Source organism: Schistocerca americana, chromosome X (assembly GCF_021461395.2).
Source record: "Schistocerca americana isolate TAMUIC-IGC-003095 chromosome X, iqSchAmer2.1, whole genome shotgun sequence".
Classification (NCBI taxonomy): domain Eukaryota; kingdom Metazoa; phylum Arthropoda; class Insecta; order Orthoptera; family Acrididae; genus Schistocerca; species Schistocerca americana.
Genome location: NC_060130.1, coordinates 181,446,810 through 181,467,311, shown reverse-complemented (window position 1 = coordinate 181,467,311; position 20,502 = coordinate 181,446,810). Strand labels below are relative to the sequence as shown.

The 20,502-nt window shown below is 48.8% G+C and overlaps 1 protein-coding gene across 1 annotated transcript in view; it reads right to left on the bottom strand.

The window, feature by feature from the left end:
• Positions 1–20,502, bottom strand: part of LOC124554754 (serine-rich adhesin for platelets-like) — a 482,463-nt gene that overhangs the window by 230,437 nt on the left and 231,524 nt on the right. The gene's annotated exons all lie outside the window — the stretch shown is intronic.

Here is a 20,502-nt window from a genome sequence, read left to right as displayed (position 1 = left end):
GGCCACTGCGCAATAGCATGCTCACGATACCACTGTGGTGTCGCCAGCCACTGCGCAATACCATGCTCACGATACCACTGTGGTGTCGCCGGCCACTGCGCGATACCATGCTCACGATACCACTGTGGTGTCGCCGGCCACTGCGCAATAGCATGCTCACGATACCACTGTGGTGTCGCCGGCCACTGCGCGATACCATGCTCACGATACCACTGTGGTGTCGCCGGCCACTGCGCAATAGCATGCTCACGATACCACTGTGGTGTCGCCGGCCACTGCGCGATACCATGCTCACGATACCACTGTGGTGTCGCCGGCCACTGCGCAATAGCATGCTCATGATACCACTGTGGTGTCGCTGGCAGCTGCGCAATACCATGCTCACGATACCACTGTGGTGTCGCCGGCCACTGCGCAATAGCATGCTCACGATACCACTGTGGTGTCGCCGGCCACTGCGCAATAGCATGCTCACGATACCACTGTGGTGTCGCCAGCCACTGCGCAATACCATGCTCACGATACCACTGTGGTGTCGCCGGCCACTGCGCGATACCATGCTCACGATACCACTGTGGTGTCGCCGGCCACTGCGCAATAGCATGCTCACGATACCACTGTGGTGTCGCCGGCCACTGCGCAATAGCATGCTCACGATACCACTGTGGTGTCGCCGGCCACTGCGCGATACCATGCTCACGATACCACTGTGGTGTCGCCGGCCACTGCGCAATAGCATGCTCACGATACCACTGTGGTGTCGCCGGCCACTGCGCGATACCATGCTCACGATACCACTGTGGTGTCGCCGGCCACTGCGCAATAGCATGCTCACGATACCACTGTGGTGTCGCCGGCCACTGCGCGATACCATGCTCACGATACCACTGTGGTGTCGCCGGCCACTGCGCAATAGCATGCTCATGATACCACTGTGGTGTCGCTGGCAGCTGCGCAATACCATGCTCACGATACCACTGTGGTGTCGCCGGCCACTGCGCAATAGCATGCTCACGATACCACTGTGGTGTCGCCGGCCACTGCGCAATAGCATGCTCACGATACCACTGTGGTGTCGCCGGCCACTGCGCGATAGCATGCTCACGACACCACTGTGGTGTCGCCGGCAACTGCGCGATAGCATGCTCACGATACCACTGTGGTGTCGCCGACCACTGCGCAATACCATGCTCACGATACCACTGTGGTGTCGCCGGCCACTGCGCGATACCATGCTCAGGATACCACTGTGGTGTCGCCGGCCACTGCGCGATACCATGCTCACGATACCACTGTGGTGTCGCCGGCCACTGCGCGATACCATGCTCACGATACCACTGTGGTGTCGCCGGCCACTGCGCAATAGCATGCTCACGATACCACTGTGGTGTCGCTGGCAGCTGCGCAATACCATGCTCACGATACCACTGTGGTGTCGCCGGCCACTGCGCAATAGCATGCTCACGATACCACTGTGGTGTCGCCGGCCGCTGCGCAACACCATGCTCACGAAACCACTTTGGTGTCGCCGGCCACTGCGCGATAGCATGATCACGATACCACTGTGGTGTCAACGGCCACTGCGCAATACCATGCTCATGATACCACTGTGGTGTCGCCGGCCACTGCGCAATACCATGCTCACGATACCACTGTGGTGTCGCCGGCCGCTGCGCAACACCATGCTCACGAAACCACTGCGGTGTCGCTGGCCACTGCACGATACCATGCTCACGATACCACTGTGGATTCGCCGGCCACTGCGCAATAGCAAGCTCACGATACCACTGTGGTGTCGCCGGCCGCTGCGCAACACCATGCTCACGAAACCACTGTGGTGTCGCCGGCCAATGCGCGATAGCATGCTCACGATACCACTGTGGTGTCAACGGCCACAGCGCAATACCGTGCTCACGATACCACTGTGGTGTCGCCGGCAGCTGCGCGATACCATGCTCACGGTACCACTGTGGTGTCGCCAGCCACTGCGCGATAGCATGCTCACGATACCACTGTGGTGTCGCCGGCCACTGCCCAATAGCATGCTCACGATACCACTGTGGTGCCACCGGCTACTGCGCAATACCATGCTCACGATACCACTGTGGTGTCGCTGGCAGCTGCGCAGTACCATGCTCACGATACCACTGTGGTGTCGCCAGCAACTGGGCGATACCATGCTCACGATACCACTGTGGTGTCGCCGGCCACTGCGCGATACCATGCTCACGATACCACTGTGGTGTCGCCGGCCACTGCGCAATACCATGCTCACGATACACTGTGGTGTCGCCGGCCGCTGCGCAACACCATGCTTACGAAACCACTGCGGTGTCGCTGGCCACTGCACGATACCATGCTCAAGATACCACTGTGGTGTCGCCGGCCACTGTGCGATAGCGTGCTCACGATACCACTGTGGTGTCGCGGGCCACTGCGCGATACCATGCTCACGATACCACTGTGGTGTCGCCGGCCACTGCGCAATAGCATGCTCACGATACCACTGTGGTGTCGCCGGCCACTATGAGATACCATACTCACGATACCACTGTGCTGTCGCCGGCCACTGCGCAATAGCATGCTCACAATACCACTGTGGTGTCGCCAGCCACTGCGCGATAGCATGCTCACGATACCACTGTGGTGTCGCCGGCCACTGTGCGATAGCATGCTCACGATACCACTGTGGTGTCGCCGGCCACTGCGCAATACCATGCTCCCGATACCACTGTGGTGTCGCCAGCAGCTGCGCGATACCATGCTCACGATACCACTGTGGTGTCGCCGGCCACTGCACGATACCATGCTCACGATACCACTGTGATGTCGCCGGCCACTGCGCAATACCATGCTCACAATACCACTGTGGTGTCGCCGGCCACTGCACGATACCATGCTCACGATACCACTGTGATGTCGCTGGCCACTGCACGATACCATGCTCACGATACCACTGTGGTGTCGCCGGCCACTGTGCGATAGCATGCTCACGATACCACTGTGGTGTCGCCGGCCACTGCGCGATACCATGCTCACGATACCACTGTGGTGTCACCGGCCAGTGCGCAATAGCATGCTCACGATACCACTGTGGTGTCGCCGGCCACTATGAGATACCATACTCACGATGCCACTGTGCTGTCGCCGGCCACTGCGCAATAGCATGCTCACAATACCACTGTGGTGTCGCCAGCCACTGTGCGATAGCATGCTCACGATACCACCGTGGTGTCGCCGGCCACTGCGCAATACCATGCTCACAATACCACTGTGGTGTCGCTAGCAGCTGCGCGATACCATGCTCACGATAGCACTGTGGTGTCGCTGGCCACTGCACGATACCATGCTCACGATACCACTGTGGTGTCTCCGGCCACTGCAGGATACTATGCTCACGATACTACTGTGGTGTCCCCGGCCACTGCGCAATAGCATGCTCATGATACCACTGTGGTGTCGCCGGCCACTGCGCGATACCATGCTCACGATAACACTGTGGTGTCGCCGGCCACTGTGCGATAGCATGCTCATGATACCACTGTGGTGTCGCCGGCCACTGCGCGGTACCATGCTCACGATAACACTGTGGTGTCGCCGGCCACTGCGCGATAGCATGCTCACGATACCACTGTGGTGTCGCCGGCCCCTGCACGATACCATGCTTACGATACCACTGCAGTGTCGCCGGCCACTGCGCAATAGCATGCTCACGATACCACTGTGGTGTCGCCGGCCCCTGCACGATACCATGCTTACGATACCACTGCAGTGTCGCCGGCCACTGCGCAATAGCATGCTCACGATACCACTGTGGTGCCGCCAGCCACTGCGCGATGCCACACTTACGGCACCACTGTGGTGTCGCCGGATGGCATAGTGGTAAGACCACCTGCGAGCAAGAAAACTAAACACTACATTGCTGTGTATACAATTGTTGTTTAAAATTATATATAAAGAGGAAGAATATATTTTAGAGAAACCATTTGTCTTATGGTATCGTACCAACTGTTATCTTAGTTAACCTGACTGTGAAAAAGTTAACGAAACTGCATATTTTCACAGGACAGCACAATCTTTTCTTTCTCACAGTCAGTTTAAACAGAAAATCTGTATATCGTTGTTTAAAAAATATGTAGTTTATGTCAGTATGAATGATTATTTGAGCATTGCGTAAAATTTTGAAGTAAATTGGTCAATCTCTTTTCAAGGTTTCTACTAACAATGTATCCCTTATATACATATAGGGCATGTCCATCCAAATGTTTATTACAGTATTGCGTAAAAATCGGCCAATAGTTGCTGATAAAATTTCCTGTTTTTATACTACATATATATTTAGAAAAATATAGCCCATTTCAATCTCATTTATTACAGTATGGTGAAATATTTGGATTAATCGGTCAAAAACTTCCTGAGATCTTTGCTAACTATGTCTACCTTTTATATATTACATGTGCAAATTCATATACACTCCTGGAAATGGAAAAAAGAACATATTGACACCGGTGTGTCAGACCCACCATACTTGCTCCGGACACTGCGAGAGGGCTGTACAAGCAATGATCACACGCACGGCACAGCGGACACACCAGGAACCGCGGTGTTGGCCGTCGAATGGTGCTAGCTGCGCAGCATTTGTGCACCGCCGCCGTCAGTGTCAGCCAGTTTGCCGTGGCATACGGAGCTCCATCGCAGTCCTTAACACTGGTAGCATGCCGCGACAGCGTGGACGTGAACCGTATGTGCAGTTGACGGACTTTGAGCGAGGGCGTATAGTGGGCATGCGGGAGGCCGGGTGGACGTACCGCCGAATTGCTCAACACGTGGGGCGTGAGGTCTCCACAGTACATCGATGTTGTCGCCAGTGGTCGGCGGATGGTGCACGTGCCCGTCGACCTGGCATCGGACCGCAGCGACGCACGGATGCACGCCAAGACCGTAGGATCCTACGCAGTGCCGTAGGGGACCGCACCGCCACTTCCCAGCAAATTAGGGACACTGTTGCTCCTGGGGTATCGGCGAGGACCATTCGCAACCGTCTCCATGAAGCTGGGCTACGGTCCCGCACACCGTTAGGCCGTCTTCCGCTCACACCCCAACATCGTGCAGCCCGCCTCCAGTGGTGTCGCGACAGGCGTGAATGGAGGGACGAATGGAGACGTGTCGTCTTCAGCGATGAGCGTCGCTTCTGCCTTGGTGCCAATGATGGTCGTATGCGTGTTTGGCGCCGTGCAGGTGAGCGCCACAATCAGGACTGCATACGACCGGGGCACACAGGGCCAACACCCGGCATCATGGTGTGGGGAGCGATCTCCTACACTGGCCGTACACCACTGGTGATCGTCGAGGGGACACTGAATAGTGCACGGTACATCCAAACCGTCATCGAACCCATCGTTCTACCATTCCTAGACCGGTAAGGGAACTTGCTGTTCCAATAGGACAATGCACGTCCGCATGTATCCCGTGCCACCCAACGTGCTCTAGAAGGTGTAAGTCAACTACCCTGGCCAGCAAGATCTCCGGATCTGTCCCCCATGGAGCATGTTTGGGACTGGATGAAGCGTCGTCTCACTCGGTCTGCACGTCCAGCACGAACGCTGGTCCAACTGAGGCGCCAGGTGGAAATGGCATGGCATGCCGTTCCACAGGACTACATCCAGCATCTCTACGATCGTCTCCATGGGAGAACAGCAGCCTGCATTGCTGCGAAAGGTGGATATACACTGTACTAGTGCCGACATTGTGCATGCTCTGTTGCCTGTGTCTATGTGCCTGTGGTTCTGTCAGTGTGATCATGTGATGTATCTGACCCCAGGAATGTGTCAATAAAGTTTCCCCTTCCTGGGACAATGAATTCATGGTGTTCTTATTTCAATTTCCAGGAGTATATTATATTTATTAAAAATATGTAGCCTATTTCTGTCCAAATGTTTAAATGAATATGTGAAAAAATTAGAAGTAAATTGGTCAAGATTTTTTTCGACATTTTTGGAAACAGTATTTTCCCTTAATAGATTTAATATTTATCTTTATATTTTATAAATATTAGAAAATTTATAGCCTATGTCTTTCTGAATGTTTATTAATGTATCACGCAAAAATCTGAAGTAATGAGTTAAGAACATTTCGGATTTTTGGCAATAACACTAAGCACCGTTATATATATATATATATATATATATATATATATATATATGTATATATATATATACATATAAAATTTAAATGTTGGTATATACAGGGTGGTCCATTGATAGTGACCAGGCCAAATATCTCACGAAATAAGCATCAAACGAAAAAACTACAAAGAACGAAACTTGTCTAGCTTCAAGAGGGAAACCAGATGGAGCTATGGTGGCCCGCTAGATGGCACTGCCATAGGTCAAACGGATATCAACTGCGTTTTTTTAAATAGCAGCCCCATTTTTTATTACATATTCGTGTAGTACGTAAAGATATACGAACGTTTTAGTTGGACCACTTTTTTCGCTTTGTGATAGATGGCGCTGTAATAGTCATGTAATAGCCGCGTGGTTCCGGACTGAAGCGCCTACAAACGCTCGGTCACCCCGGCCGGCTTTCTGCCATTGTTGCAGCAGTAACCGATCTAACAACTGCGCCAGACACTCGTCTTATATAGGCGTTGCCGACCGCAGCGCAGTGTTCTGCCTGTTTACATATCTCTGTATTTGAATACGCATGCTTGTATACCAGTTTCTTTGGCGCTTCAGCGTATTTCGAGGTCAGCTGGTACTGCGTGGCTTAATACGCAACATTTATATACAGAGTAGTCGAGCTGCCCTAATTAAACTTTCCGCTGTAGCAACTCTGAACTAGTATTACAAAAATGGCGCGTACTTTCAATCAACGAATTGGGTGTTTCAGCAGGCCGAGATAATGTAAGCCGTTGTCAAATCGTCAGCAACAGCTAGCATTTGAGCGCAAGTTTCCACACTTGTTTACCGTAATGAGCTTGTGACTGTGAACTGAGACCAAGGAAGCTACTGTTCCATTACAAAAAGGAGGCGCTCTTCATCTACGTCTAAATCTATACATATACTCTGCATATAACAGTCAAGTGCGTGACAGTGGCTACTTTTCAATTTGCCATATATTATTAAAATTTAGTCCCGTTCAACTCACGAATGCGTAGAGGGAAGAATGACTTCTTGTACGCTTGTGCGAGTTATTATTCGGGCATTTAGTTCTGGAAGAAATATACACTACTGGCCATTAAAATTGCTACACCACGAAGATGATCTGCTACAAACGCGAAATTTAACCGACAGGAAGAAGATGCTGTGAAATGCAAATCATTAGCTTTTCAGAGCATTCACAAAAGGTTGGCGTCGGTGGCGACACGCACAACGTGCTGACATGAGGAAAGTTTCCAACCGATTTCTCATACACAAACAGAAGTTGACCGGCGTTGCATGGTGAAACGTTGTTGTGATGCCTCGTGAAAGGAGGAGAAATGCGTACCATCACGTTTCCGACTTTGATAAAGGTCGGATTGTAGCCTATAGCGATTGCGGTTTATCGTATCGCGACACTGCTGCTCGCGTTGGTCGAGATGTAATGACTGTTAGCAGAATATGGAAACAGTGGGTTCAGGAGGGTAATACGGAACGCCGTGCTGGATCCCAACGGCCTCGTATCACTAGCAGTCGAGATGACAGGCATCTTATCCGCATGGCTGTAACGGATCGTGCAGCCACGTCTCGAGCCCTGAGTCAGCAGATGGGGACGTTTTCAAGACAACAACCATCTGCACGAACAGTTCGACGACGTTTGCAGCAGCATGGATTATCAGCTCGGAGACCATGGATGTGGTTACCCTTGGCGCTGAATCACAGACAGGAGCGCCTGTGATGGTGCACGAATGGCAAAACGTCATTTTTTCGGATGAATCCAGGTTCTGTTTACAGCATCGTGGTGGTCGCATCCGTGTTTGGCGACATCGCGGTGAACGCACGTTGGAAGCGTGTATTCGTCATCGCCATACTGGCGTATCACCCGGTGTGATGGTATGGGGTGCCATTGGTTACACATCTCGGTCACCTCTTGTTCGCATCGATGGCACTTTCAATAGTGGACGTTAGATTTCAGATGTGTTACGACCCGTGGCTCTACCCTTCATTCGATCCCTGCAAAACCCTACATTTCATAAGGATAATGCACGACCGCATGTTGCAGGTCCTGTACGGGCCTTTGTGGATACAGAAAATGTTCGACTGCTGCATTGGCCGGCACATTCTCCAGATCTCTCACTAATTGGAAACGTCTGGTCAATGGTGGCCGAGCAACAGGGACGTCACAATACGCCAGTCACTACTCTTGATGAACTGTGGTATCGTGTTGAAGCTGCATGGGCGGCTGTACCTGTACACGCCATCGAAGCTCTGTTTGACTCAATGCCCAGGCCGTTATTACGGCCAGAGGTGGTTGTTCTGGGTACTTATTTCTCAGAATCTACACTCCTGGAAATTGAAATAAGAACACCGTGAATTCATTGTCCCAGGAAGGGGAAACTTTATTGACACATTCCTGGGGTCAGATACATCACATAATCACACTGACAGAACCACAGGCACATAGACACAGGCAACAGAGCATGCACAATGTCGGCACTAGTACAGTGTATATCCACCTTTCGCAGCAATGCAGGCTGCTATTCTGCTGGATGTAGTCCTGTGGAACGGCTTGCCATGCCATTTCCACCTGGCGCCTCAGTTGGACAAGCGTTCGTGCTGGACGTGCAGACCGCGTGAGACGACGCTTCATCCAGTCCCAAACATGCTCAATGGGGGACAGATCCGGAGATCTTGCTGGCCAGGGTAGTTGACTTACACCTTCTAGAGCACATTGGGTGGCACGGGATACATGCGGACGTGCATCGTCCTGTTGGAACAGCAAGTTCCCTTGCCGGTCTAGGAATGGTAGAACGATGGGTTCGATGACGGTTTGGATGTACCGTGCACTATTCAGTGTCCCCTCGACGATCACCAGTGGTGTACGGCCAGTGTAGGAGATCGCTCCCCACACCATGATGCCGGGTGTTGGCCCTGTGTGCCTCGGTCGTATGCAGTCCTGATTGTGGCGCTCACCTGCACGGCGCCAAACATGCATACGACCATCATTGGCACCAAGGCAGAAGCGACTCTCATAGCTGAAGACGACACGTCTCCATAAGTCCCTCCATTCACGCCTGTCGCGACACCACTGGAGCGGGCTGCACGATGTTGGGGCGTGAGCGGAAGACGGCCTAACGGTGTGCGGGACCGTAGCCCAGCTTCATGGAGACGGTTGCGAATGGTCCTCGCCGATACCCCAGGAGCAACAGTGTCCCTAATTTGCTGGGAAGTGGCGGTGCGGTTCCCTACGGCACTGCGTAGGATCCTACGGTCTTGGCGTGCATCCGTGCATCGCTGCGGTCCGGTCCCAGGTCGACGGGCACGTGCACCTTCCGCCGACCACTGGCGACAACTTTGGTGTACTGTGGAGACCTCACGCCCCACGTGTTGAGCAATTCGGCGGTACGTCCACCCGGCCTCCCGCATGCCCACTATACGCCCTCGCTCGAAGTCCGTCAACTGCACATACGGTTCACGTCCACGCTGTCGCGGCATGCTACCAGTGTTAAAGACTGCGATGGAGCTCCGTATGCCACGGCAAACTGGCTGACACTGACGGCGGCGGTGCACAAATGCTGCGCAGCTAGCGCCATTCGACGGCCAACACCGCGGTTCCTGGTGTGTCCTCTGTGCCGTGCGTGTGATCACTGCTTGTACAGCCCTCTCGCAGTGTCCGGAGCAAGTATGGTGGGTCTGACACACCGGTGTCAATGTGTTCTTTTTTCCATTTCCAGTAGTGTATTTACCCAAATTGCGTGAAAATGTAATCACATGTCAGTTCTAGTATAATATATTTGTCCAATGAATACCCGTTTATCATCTGCATTTCTTCTTGGTGTAGCAATTTCAATGACTAGTAGTGTACGCACAGGGCTAAAAATGGTAGTTCCTTAGCTGAAGTTTTCTCTGCCAGTTAGGATTTTTGAACGCTTTCTCGTCAGCTAAACGTACGCATTCTCACTGCTTTTTTACAAAAGACGGAAAAACATCGCGTTCAATTCTTCGCCATGCGATCCCCATGCAGTATACTTAAACCTACATCCATACTCCTATTTGGCACAAGTTGAGAAATATTCTAGAGTGGATCGCATGACTGATTTGTAAGTAATCTCCATTTTAGATTGATTTCATTTTCCTTGTAGTCTATAATGAACCGTTGTTTGGCACATGCTTTACCTACCATTGAGCCTAAGCGACCATTCCGTTTAACATCCCTACAAAATGTTACACCAAGGTATTCGTTTGAGCTGACCGATTACAATTGTAAACCGTTGATACTGTAGTCATAGAAAGCTACAGCTTTATGTTATGTGAAGTGCACATTTTTACATTGTAGAATGTTTATAGCAAGCTGCCAGTCTTTCTACCTCCCTGAAATACTTTGTATTAACAACACCGACTGCATATCTGAGCAGCTTTTTTCGACAGTACTTCTTACAGATAACTGCATCATCTACGGAAAGTCTGAGGTTGCTGTTAATATAGTCTGTACGGTCATTAACACCGTCCCAAGACGCTTCCCTTGGGCAACCTGAAAATAATTCATTTTTCGATGACTCTCCTTCCAAGAAAATATGTGTCCTCCCTACCAAGAAATCCACAATCCAGTCACAAATTTCGCTTGACACCCCATACGATCGAATTTCGATAATACACAATGATGTGGTACTGAGTCAAATGCGCCTACCTGACTACCTTGATCCATGGCTTTCGCGACGTCATGGGAGAATAGTGCGAGTTGGATATCCCATGTTCAATGTTTTCGAAGCACATGATGTTTGTCATAGAAGATCTCATTGTATTCGAGATACCTCATTACGCTCGAACTAAGAATATTTTGAAGATCCTACAACAAACAGATGTGAAGGATACTGAACATGAGATTTGTGGATTACTTCTGCTACCATATGCATAGACGTGTGTCACCTGCTTTCTTTCAATTACTGGGCACTGTGTTTTGCTCGAGGCCCTATGTTAAATTATAGTTGAAAGAGGGGCTACGTCTCCCGCAAATTCGGTATATAGTCTGATAGGGATTCCATCGGGCTGTGGAGCTTTGTTCAAATTCAGAATGTCAGATGTTTCTCAACAACACTGATACTAATATCTACATCACTACTGTTTGCAAGGAATAAATTGGAACAATAGCTCTGCATTTTACTTTGTAACGGAACGTTTAAAAACGAAGTTAGATATATCTGCTTTTGCTTTGCTACCCTCAACTTCACTCTCATACACGTCCATGAGCGTCTGTACACAAACTGTGATGCCACTAACAGCCTTTAGATATGAGCAGAATTTGTTTGGGTATTTTGGTAGATACTTCGATAATATTATGTTACGATTGTCGCTGAAGGCTTTGTTCATTGGCCTACTCACAGCCAAAAGTGTTTCATTCAGCATCTGCCTATAGCCCCTTCCTTTGTTTTACACCTCTTATGCAATATCCTCTGTTTCTTTAGAAGTTTCTTTAGAGTGACTGTATAACATGGAGGGTCCCTTCCATCGTGTAACTGGACCCGAGAGTGCAGCCGATCTGATACAGAACGTACACAGGGTAAAAGCGAACTCCATCCGTAAAATGTCGGAGGTTGTTGCGAAATATCTCTTAGTATTTTGGTTTAAGGGGCCAGTGGTCTCTAGTGGCTCGTTACAGGGTAATCATGTGATTATGATTTATTCGGCTTGTTTACCCAAATACCTTTTTCTCTGGGAAAATACCTGCACAGCAGTGAGGAAGCCTATAATATGCACACACCAAAACATACAGCACAAACCTTATAGTAATGCGATGTGACTGCCGTCACAGCGGAGTCAGTTCAGCATTGCGACGTTGTGCCACTCTTTCAATGCAATCAGTGAATGTCGGGTCTCTTGGTACAGAGCACGCCTGAACACCAAAAGGCCGCGGGATCGAATCCCGATCGGACCACAGAAGATTTAAGTCTGCCCTTAACCTAGCCTTCATCTGTCAATGATGTGAAGATTCCCCAAGAACGACACATGGTACGGGTTCCACGTTAAACTGCAGGTCCCTTTTCCCCGGCAGGAATACTGAGGTATACGAGATGTGATTGGAAAGTTTTAAGAACGGGCTTGTAATTGTTCAATGGTGATACTTACATGCTACTGTGATACATCTTCATCAAAATAGTCCCCTTTTGACTGAACACACCGACTTCAACGGTATTTCCACTTTTGGAAATATTCCTGGAATTTTTTTCTTTTCCTGAAGTGTGTTAAGGATGCTCTACGTATTTGCCTGGATGCCTTCAATCGAGTAAAATCGCTTCCCTTTCAGTGAAAATTTCAGTTTAGGAAGCAGGTAGAACCCCGCAGGGGCCAAACCAGGGGAATATGGCGGTTGTGGAAGCACAGGAATTTTGAAATTGGTCAAAAATTCAACGATGGAGAAGGCACGATGGTGTAGCACACAACTCCTGTCTTTCCAAAATGCAGGCCTTTTCTTCCGCACCTTTTCGTGTAAACACTCAATGACACATTTTTAGTATTCCTGGTTAATTGTCTGTCCTCCAGGAGTAAATTCATGATGCACAATACCGGTAGAACCGAAAAAAATCACCAACATTGTCTTCACCTTCGACCGACTTTGCCGTGCTTTTTTTGGTCTTGGTGAACCTGGAGTTCTCCACTGCGAATACTGCACTTTGGTTTCAGGATCATATCCATATATCCATGATTCGTCACCTGTAATTACCCTATTTAACAAATCTGGGCCATTTTTAGTCCGATTAATCATTTCTTGGCACACATCAAGTCAGTATTTTCTCTGGTCTCTTGACAACACTTTTGGAATGAATTTTGTGGACACTCGACGCATGTTCAAATCTTCAGTTAAAATTTACTGAACTGCATAGAAACTTAAATTAAGTTCATCAGCCATCTCCATAATTGTAAGTCTACAATCAGATCGCACTAAGTGGCGAACTTTCATAACATTTTCATTCGTTTTTGAGGCGGAAGGTGTGGCCGTGCGGTTCTAGGTGCTTCAGTCTGGAACCGCGCGAGCGCTACTGTCGCAGGTTCGAATCCTGCCTCGGGCATGGCTGTGTGTGATGTCCTTAGGTTAGTTAGGTTTAAGTAGTTCTAAGTTCTAGGGGACTGATGACCTCAGAAGTTAAGTCCCACAGTGCTCAGAGACATTTGGAAAAGGGGGAAGCAAGAAGGTGCTTAAAACATCAGTGTAGGCCTGTGCTGTGATAGTGCCACGCAAAACAACAAGGGGTGCAAGGCGCCACCATGAAAAACACGACCACACCATAACAGTGACGCCTCCGAAATTTACTGTTGGCACTTCACATGCTGGCAGATGACGGTCACTGGGCATTCACCATACCCACACCCTGCCATCAGATTGCCACATTGTGTACCGTGAATCGTCACTCCACGCAACGTTTTTCCACTGTTTGATCATCCAATGATTACGCTCCTTACACCAAGCGAGGCGTCGTTTGGCATTTACTGGCGTGATGCATAGCTAATGAGCAGCCGCTTGACCATAAAATCCAAGTTTTCTCTCCTCCCGTCTAACTGTCATAGCACTTGCAGTGGATCCTGGTGCAGTTTGGAATTCCTGCGTGATGGTACGGATAGATGTCTGCCTATTACACATTCTTCAACCGTCGGCGGTCTCTGTCAGTCACCAGACGAGGTCGGCCGGTGCGCTTGTGTGCTGTACGTGTCCCTTCACGTTTCCACTTCACTATCACATCGGAAACAATGAACCTAGGGATGTTTAGGAGTGTGGAAATCACGCATACAGACGTGTGACACAAGTGACACCCAATCATCTGACCACGTTCGGAGTCCGTGAGTTCCGCGTAGCGCCCTATTCTGCCCACTCACGATGTCTAATGACTACTGAGGTCGCTGATATGGAGTAACTGGCAGTAGGTGGCAAATGCACCTAATAGCGAAAACGTATGCTTTTGAGGGTATCCGGATACTTTTGATCATATAGTGTAGCTAGCCACACGGTCCATGTGAAGACTACAGACGCAGAACACTGTGAAAGGGTCATAGCCTCAACGGAAAGACGATTTAAATTCAACCATTGTGAGTGGAATGTGGAGGAAATAACATCTGAAATGGCGGGATTCGGGATCAAACACGTGAGGATCTTAGAACTACTTCCTTTCGAAGTGACTCCAGAGCAAATCAATTTAATTCTAAATGCTTATAGAGGAACACAGCGGAAAAATGAACGATTTTTCAAACCGTCCCCGTCCTAAACGTTGTCGGACAAGTTAAGATTGACCTCCAGCGACATGTCTCCTCATATATTGACATCTACGGATACAGAGCGATCGCAGTGTACGATGGGCAGCCCCGAACGTGTTCAAGGATGTGGGAAGGAAGGACATGTACGATATGAATGTGTGCGCACGAGGGTGACCCAATTACCGGCGGGAGAAGCAGTTGGCCTCTCGCAAATGTCGACACTACCAGTGACTTAACGTTGTAGCAGTTAGGGGACAGCACTAGATCCTTCACAGGCCTAGGAGGAGGCTCTAAAGTGCGCGTCATTTACGACGGCGCCCGAGTTTAGGTTCGTTCTGCGCATCTGACGTCACAAAACACAGTCAGCCAATGAACAGAGAACGACGTTGCCAGAGCTCGACTGCAGTGCAGAGCACGGACGAGTGTCTTCAGTTTTAGAAACGTTCAGTCATAAATAAAGTAATTGAACAAAAGCAATGTCTTGATAGCAGACTTTCTATGAAAGAAAGTTTGGAAAAAGCATTCTTTATACTAATTGCTTCATATTCTATTAATAAATTAAAGCAAACAAGCAGTAAGCCTCCTAATTCAGGTGATAGGAGGGAAAGGCGTTCGTATCATTCTCACTAACCGCTTTTTCGCAATAAAGAATAGCGGTATTTGTTTATTTCCTGTTTTACTTCGACGAAACGTGAGTAATTCACAGTCATACCAACAGTATTTGTCGGTATTTTGCGTGATAATTTAAAGTCTTTCGGGAGATTATTGTACGACAAGTTGCGTTAGCGTAATAGTTAAAGTGTTTGAATGATAAGCAAAAGATTCTAAGTTCAAACCTTGTTCTGTGCTTAATATTTTCTTTATTTAAAAACAATATCGAAGTGTCTTACTTCATGAATTTTATTCATTTGAATGTGATTTTTTGAAATTTCTAGTGGCAACTAAAATTGACCATACGGAAAGTATACGCTTTTGACTGTTACCTCTGCAAACTCTTCAAAATTTCCTGCAATGGTTTACTACATCTAATGCTGCACAATAACTGCGTTGAACACCGAAACAAAATTAAGTAAGTTATGGGGGGAAGGTATCCGTCAAGAAGATGTGTAAAAACCAAATTTTGGGGGCAAATAGTTTTTGTGAAATCGAATGATAAAGTGTGTCAAAGCAGTCGAAACACCATTTGTCTGCACAGGCGAACAGTGCAATGATGACAAAATCGCGCACATCGCGGAATGCGGGGAGCACGTCTCTGTAGCAGCGAGAGCGTTAATGCGGCCGTGGTGGCTTTACTTCATAAATTGCGCGCTCACCCCTAAACATAAGTTTGCGAACTATACTATGGCGCTCCTTCTCTTGGCGCGTACAACTGGCAACGCAGCAATCTCCCGCGTCTGGGCGGGCATGCGCGAACCGCCAAGATAAAAGAATTGAGCTATAGCAATAACAGCTACTGGGGAACGTGTCACGCCAATGCATAGGGATGAGAGATCGCTGTCGAACATGACGGGCGACAGGAAGTGGAAGACCCGAAGCCGCTGGAACCGAGAACAGTCTCAGATGATGACACGGACAGACAGTGGCACCGACCACGAAAACACAAATAACAACGGACCCCTAAAAGCGGACCAAAAAGCGATGGAAATGCATGAGAGACTGCAGAGGATCTCCCGCACCCTGAGAGGCACATCGAATGGCCACCAAACGGAATCCACGTGATGCCTCATCCGGCGGCCATCACTGAGTCGACCGAGCCATCAGACAGAAGTGGACGAGACACAACCGGCGACACTGAACGGGTTAATCGCGAACTGGCGCGATGGTGGGATGGCGTCGAGCTGCCACAGGACGACGGGCAGCTGGGCAGATGAAGTGGAACGTGGTGCGTTGAATGAAGAAACGGCGGTAGGTGTCGGGAGAGGGGAAGTGCACGGAGTCACAGGTGCACGGATGGGCAATGACCCGCCTGTGTGAGTCAAAATAAGCAGGGAGCTCAGCAAAGGGCGAGGACACTGAGCCTTCCCTCGAAGAATGATTCCAGCACAAGCATAGAAACATGTTTACGCCGTCGCGTTAGGTGAAGTCCTACTGCAAGAGGTGTCGAGCATAGACCTTCGTAAGATTAGTGGATATACAAGGCGACCCACTGATCGTGACCGGGCCAAATATCTCACGAAATAAGCGTCAAACGAAAAAACTACAAAGAACGGAACTTGTCTAGCTTGAAGGGGGAAACCAGATGGCGCTATGGTTCGCCCCTCTAGATGGCGCTGCCATAGGTCAAACGAATATCAATTGCGTTTTCTTAAATAGGAACCCCCATTTTTTAATTACATATTCGTGTAGCACGTAAAGAAATACGAATGTTTTAGTTGGACCACTTTTTTCACTTTGTGATAGATGGCGCTGTAATAGTCACAAACATATGGCTCACAATTTTAGACGAACAGTTGGTAACAGGTAGGTCTTTTAAATTAAAATACAGGACGTAGGTACGTTTGAACATTTTATTTTGGTTGTTCCAATGTGATACATGTACCTTTGTGAACTTATCATTTCTGAGAACGCATGCTGTTACAGCGTGATTACCTGTAAATACCACATTAATGCAATAAATGCTCAAAATGATGTCCGTCAACCTCAATGCATTTGGCAATACGTGTAACGACATTCCTCTCAACAGCGAGTAGTTCGCCTTCCGTAATGTTAGCACATGCATTGACAATGCGCTGACGCATGTTGTCAGGCGTTGCCGTTGGATCACGATAGCAAATATCCTTCATCTTTCCCCACAGAAAGAAATCCGAGGACGTCAGATCCGGTGAACGTGCGGACCATGGTATGAGGCTTCGACGACCAATCCACCTGTCATGAAATATGCTATTCAATACCGCTTCAACCGCACGCGAAATATGTGACGGACATCCATCAAGTTTGAAGTACATCACCATTCTGTCATGCAGTGAAATATCTTGTAGTAACATCGGTAGAACATTACGTAGGAAATCAGCATACATTGCACCATTTAGATTGCCATCGATAAAATGGGGGCCAATTATTCATCCTCCCATAATGCCGCACCATACATTAACCCGCCAAGGTCGCTGATGTCCCACTTGTCGCAGCCATCGTGGATTTTCCGTTGCCCAATAGTGAATATTATGCCGGTTTACGTTACCGCTGTTGGTGAATGGCGCTTCGTCGCTAAACAGAACGCGTGCAAACAATCTGTCATCGTCCCGTAATTTCTCTTGTGCCCAGTGACAGAACTGTACACGACGTTCAAAGTCGTCGCCATGCAATTCCTGGTGCATAGAAATATGGTACGGGTGCAATCGATGTTGATGTTGGATTCTCAACACCGACGTTTTTGAGATTCCCGATTCTCGCGCAATTTGTCTGCTACTGATGTGCGGATAAGCCGAGACAGCAGCTAAAACACCTACTTGGGCATCAACATTTGTTGCAGGTCGTGGTTGACGTTTCACATGTGGCTGAACACTTCCTGTTTCCTTAAATAACGTAACTATCCGGCGAACGGTCCGGACACTTGGATGATGTCGTCCAGGATACCGAGCAGCATACATAGCACACGCCCGTTGGGCATTTTGATCACAATAGCCGTACATCGACACGATATCGACCATTTCCGCAATTGGTAAACGGTGCATTTTAACACGGGTAACGTACCACGAAGCAAGTATCGTCCGCACTGGCGGAATGTTACGTGATACGACGTACTTATACGTTTGTGACTATTACAGCGCCATCTATCACAAAGCGAAAAAAGTGGTCCAACTAAAACATACATACTTCCTTACGTACTACACGAATATGTAATAAAAAATGGGGGTTCCTATTTAAAAAAACGCAGTTGATATCTGTTTGACCTACGGCAGCACCATGTAGCGGGCCAACCATAGCGCCATCTGGTTTCCCCCTTCAAGCTAGACAAGTTTCGTTCTTTGTATTTTCTTCGTTTGACGCTTATTTCATGAGATATTTGGCCCGGTCACGATCAATGGACCACCCTGTATAGCCTTCACTCGTCCAAGAATTGCACACAGCTCTTGGGACAGCAGTACTTACAAAAGAAGGAATTGTCGTGAAAGACCTGAAGTACCTGGCACCAGTCCGAGGTAATGCGCTCACCATCCCAGGACACACGTTACATTAACATACCTTCAGGCTCTGGTAGTAGACGTACAAGGGCGGAATTTTTCAACGAAGAAGTGGCCCCCTTACTCTTTGGCGCTTACGACCGCATTATCTTGGGGGGGTGACTACTGTGGCGTCTGTCCCCGAAAGATCGAAAGACCAGATATCGCATAACAATAGCCAGGAATTAGCAACTATCATCGAGACGTGCGTTTGATTGATACTTGGGGGCACGAAAACGGCGATCTGACAAGATTTAAGCACATCACCAACCATTCAGCAAGCAGACTTGACAGGAGTTACGCGACACCAGTCTTAAGTCACGAAATTTTACAGCCAGAGATATGCTTGACAGTTTTTTATGATCACACGGCGTACATTTGTACAGTCAATCTGCAAAGACAAGAGACGTACCGTGAGAGGGGATACAGAAATTTGAACGCCTCGCATTTGGACGAACCGGAATGCCATGAAATATTTCACACGACATGGACAGTTTGTGAAAGGAAGTTTCCTCAGTATACATCAGCGTTAGGGCGATGGTTAAATTGTGTAAGATCCGGTCGGAGGCTCGAGACCTCCCTCGGGCATGGGTGTGTGTGTTTTTCCTTAGGATAATTTAGGTTATGTAGTGTGTACGCTTAGGAACTGATGACCTTAGCTGTTAAGTCCCATAAGATTCCACACATTTGAACATTTGAACAAATTGTGCAAAACTGCCGATCAGGAAGGTCCTCATGAGACATTCCAGTGAGAGAATGGATTGGTACAAACGAACAGTGAATTTCTATATTATATTTACAGGTCCTTCGTGACTTATTCCGGCCAGAGGCGTCGGTCGTCGACACTCACCGGAAAATACAACGGGTAAAGGCCACGATTACAATGTTAACACGATAAAAATTATAATTGTGCCAGATTACAGAGCGATAACGAAACGGTGTCTCAACCGAACAACCATCCATATGTCAGGCGATTAAGGAGTGAATGGGTAGCCGCAGGAAGCTCGTCACCGAATTACGAATGGCAGACGCACGAATCCCGATGCAACAGCAAGAGCTTAAAGCTGAGCTGAAGCGATATTATGACACGCTCTGTTCTGCTACGCCTCTGTACTGGGCGGCGATGGAAGCCTACTGTCGGGTATAACCTGCACGATCGACCAGGCAGAGGAAACTACACTACTGGCCATTAAAATTGCTACACCACGAAGATGACGTGCTACAGACGCCAAATTTAACCGACAGGAAGAAGATGCTGTGATATGCAAATGATTAGCTTTTCAGAGCATTCACACAAGGTTGGCGCCGGTGGCGACACCTACAACGTGCTGACATGAGGAAAGTTTCCAACCGATTTCTCATACACAAACTGCAGTTGACCGGCGTTGCCTGGTGAAACGTTGTTGTGATGCCTCGTGTAAGGAGGAGAAATGCGTACCATCCCGTTTCTGACTTTGATAAAGATCGGATTATAGCCTGTCGCGATTGCGGTTTATCGTATCGCGACATTGCTGCCCGCTTTGGTCGAGATTCAATGACTGTTAGCAGAATATAGAATCGGTGGGTTCAGGATGGTAATACGGAACGCCGTGCTGGATCCCAACGGCCTCGTATCACTACCAGTCGAGATGACAGGCATCTTATGCGCATGGCTGTAACGTATCGTGCAGCCACGTCTAGATCCCTGAGTCAACAGATGGGGACGTTTGCATGACAACTACCATCTGCACGAACAGTTCGTCGACGTTTTCAGCAGCATGGACTATCAGTTCCGAGACCGTGGCTGCGGTTACCCTTGACGCTGCATCACAGACTGGCGCGCCTGCGATGATGCACTCAACGACGAACCTGGGTGCACGAATGGCCAAACGTCATGTTTTCGGATGAATCCAGGTTCTGTTTACAGCATCATGATGGTCGCATCCGTGTTTGCCGACATCGCGGTGAACGCACATTGGAAG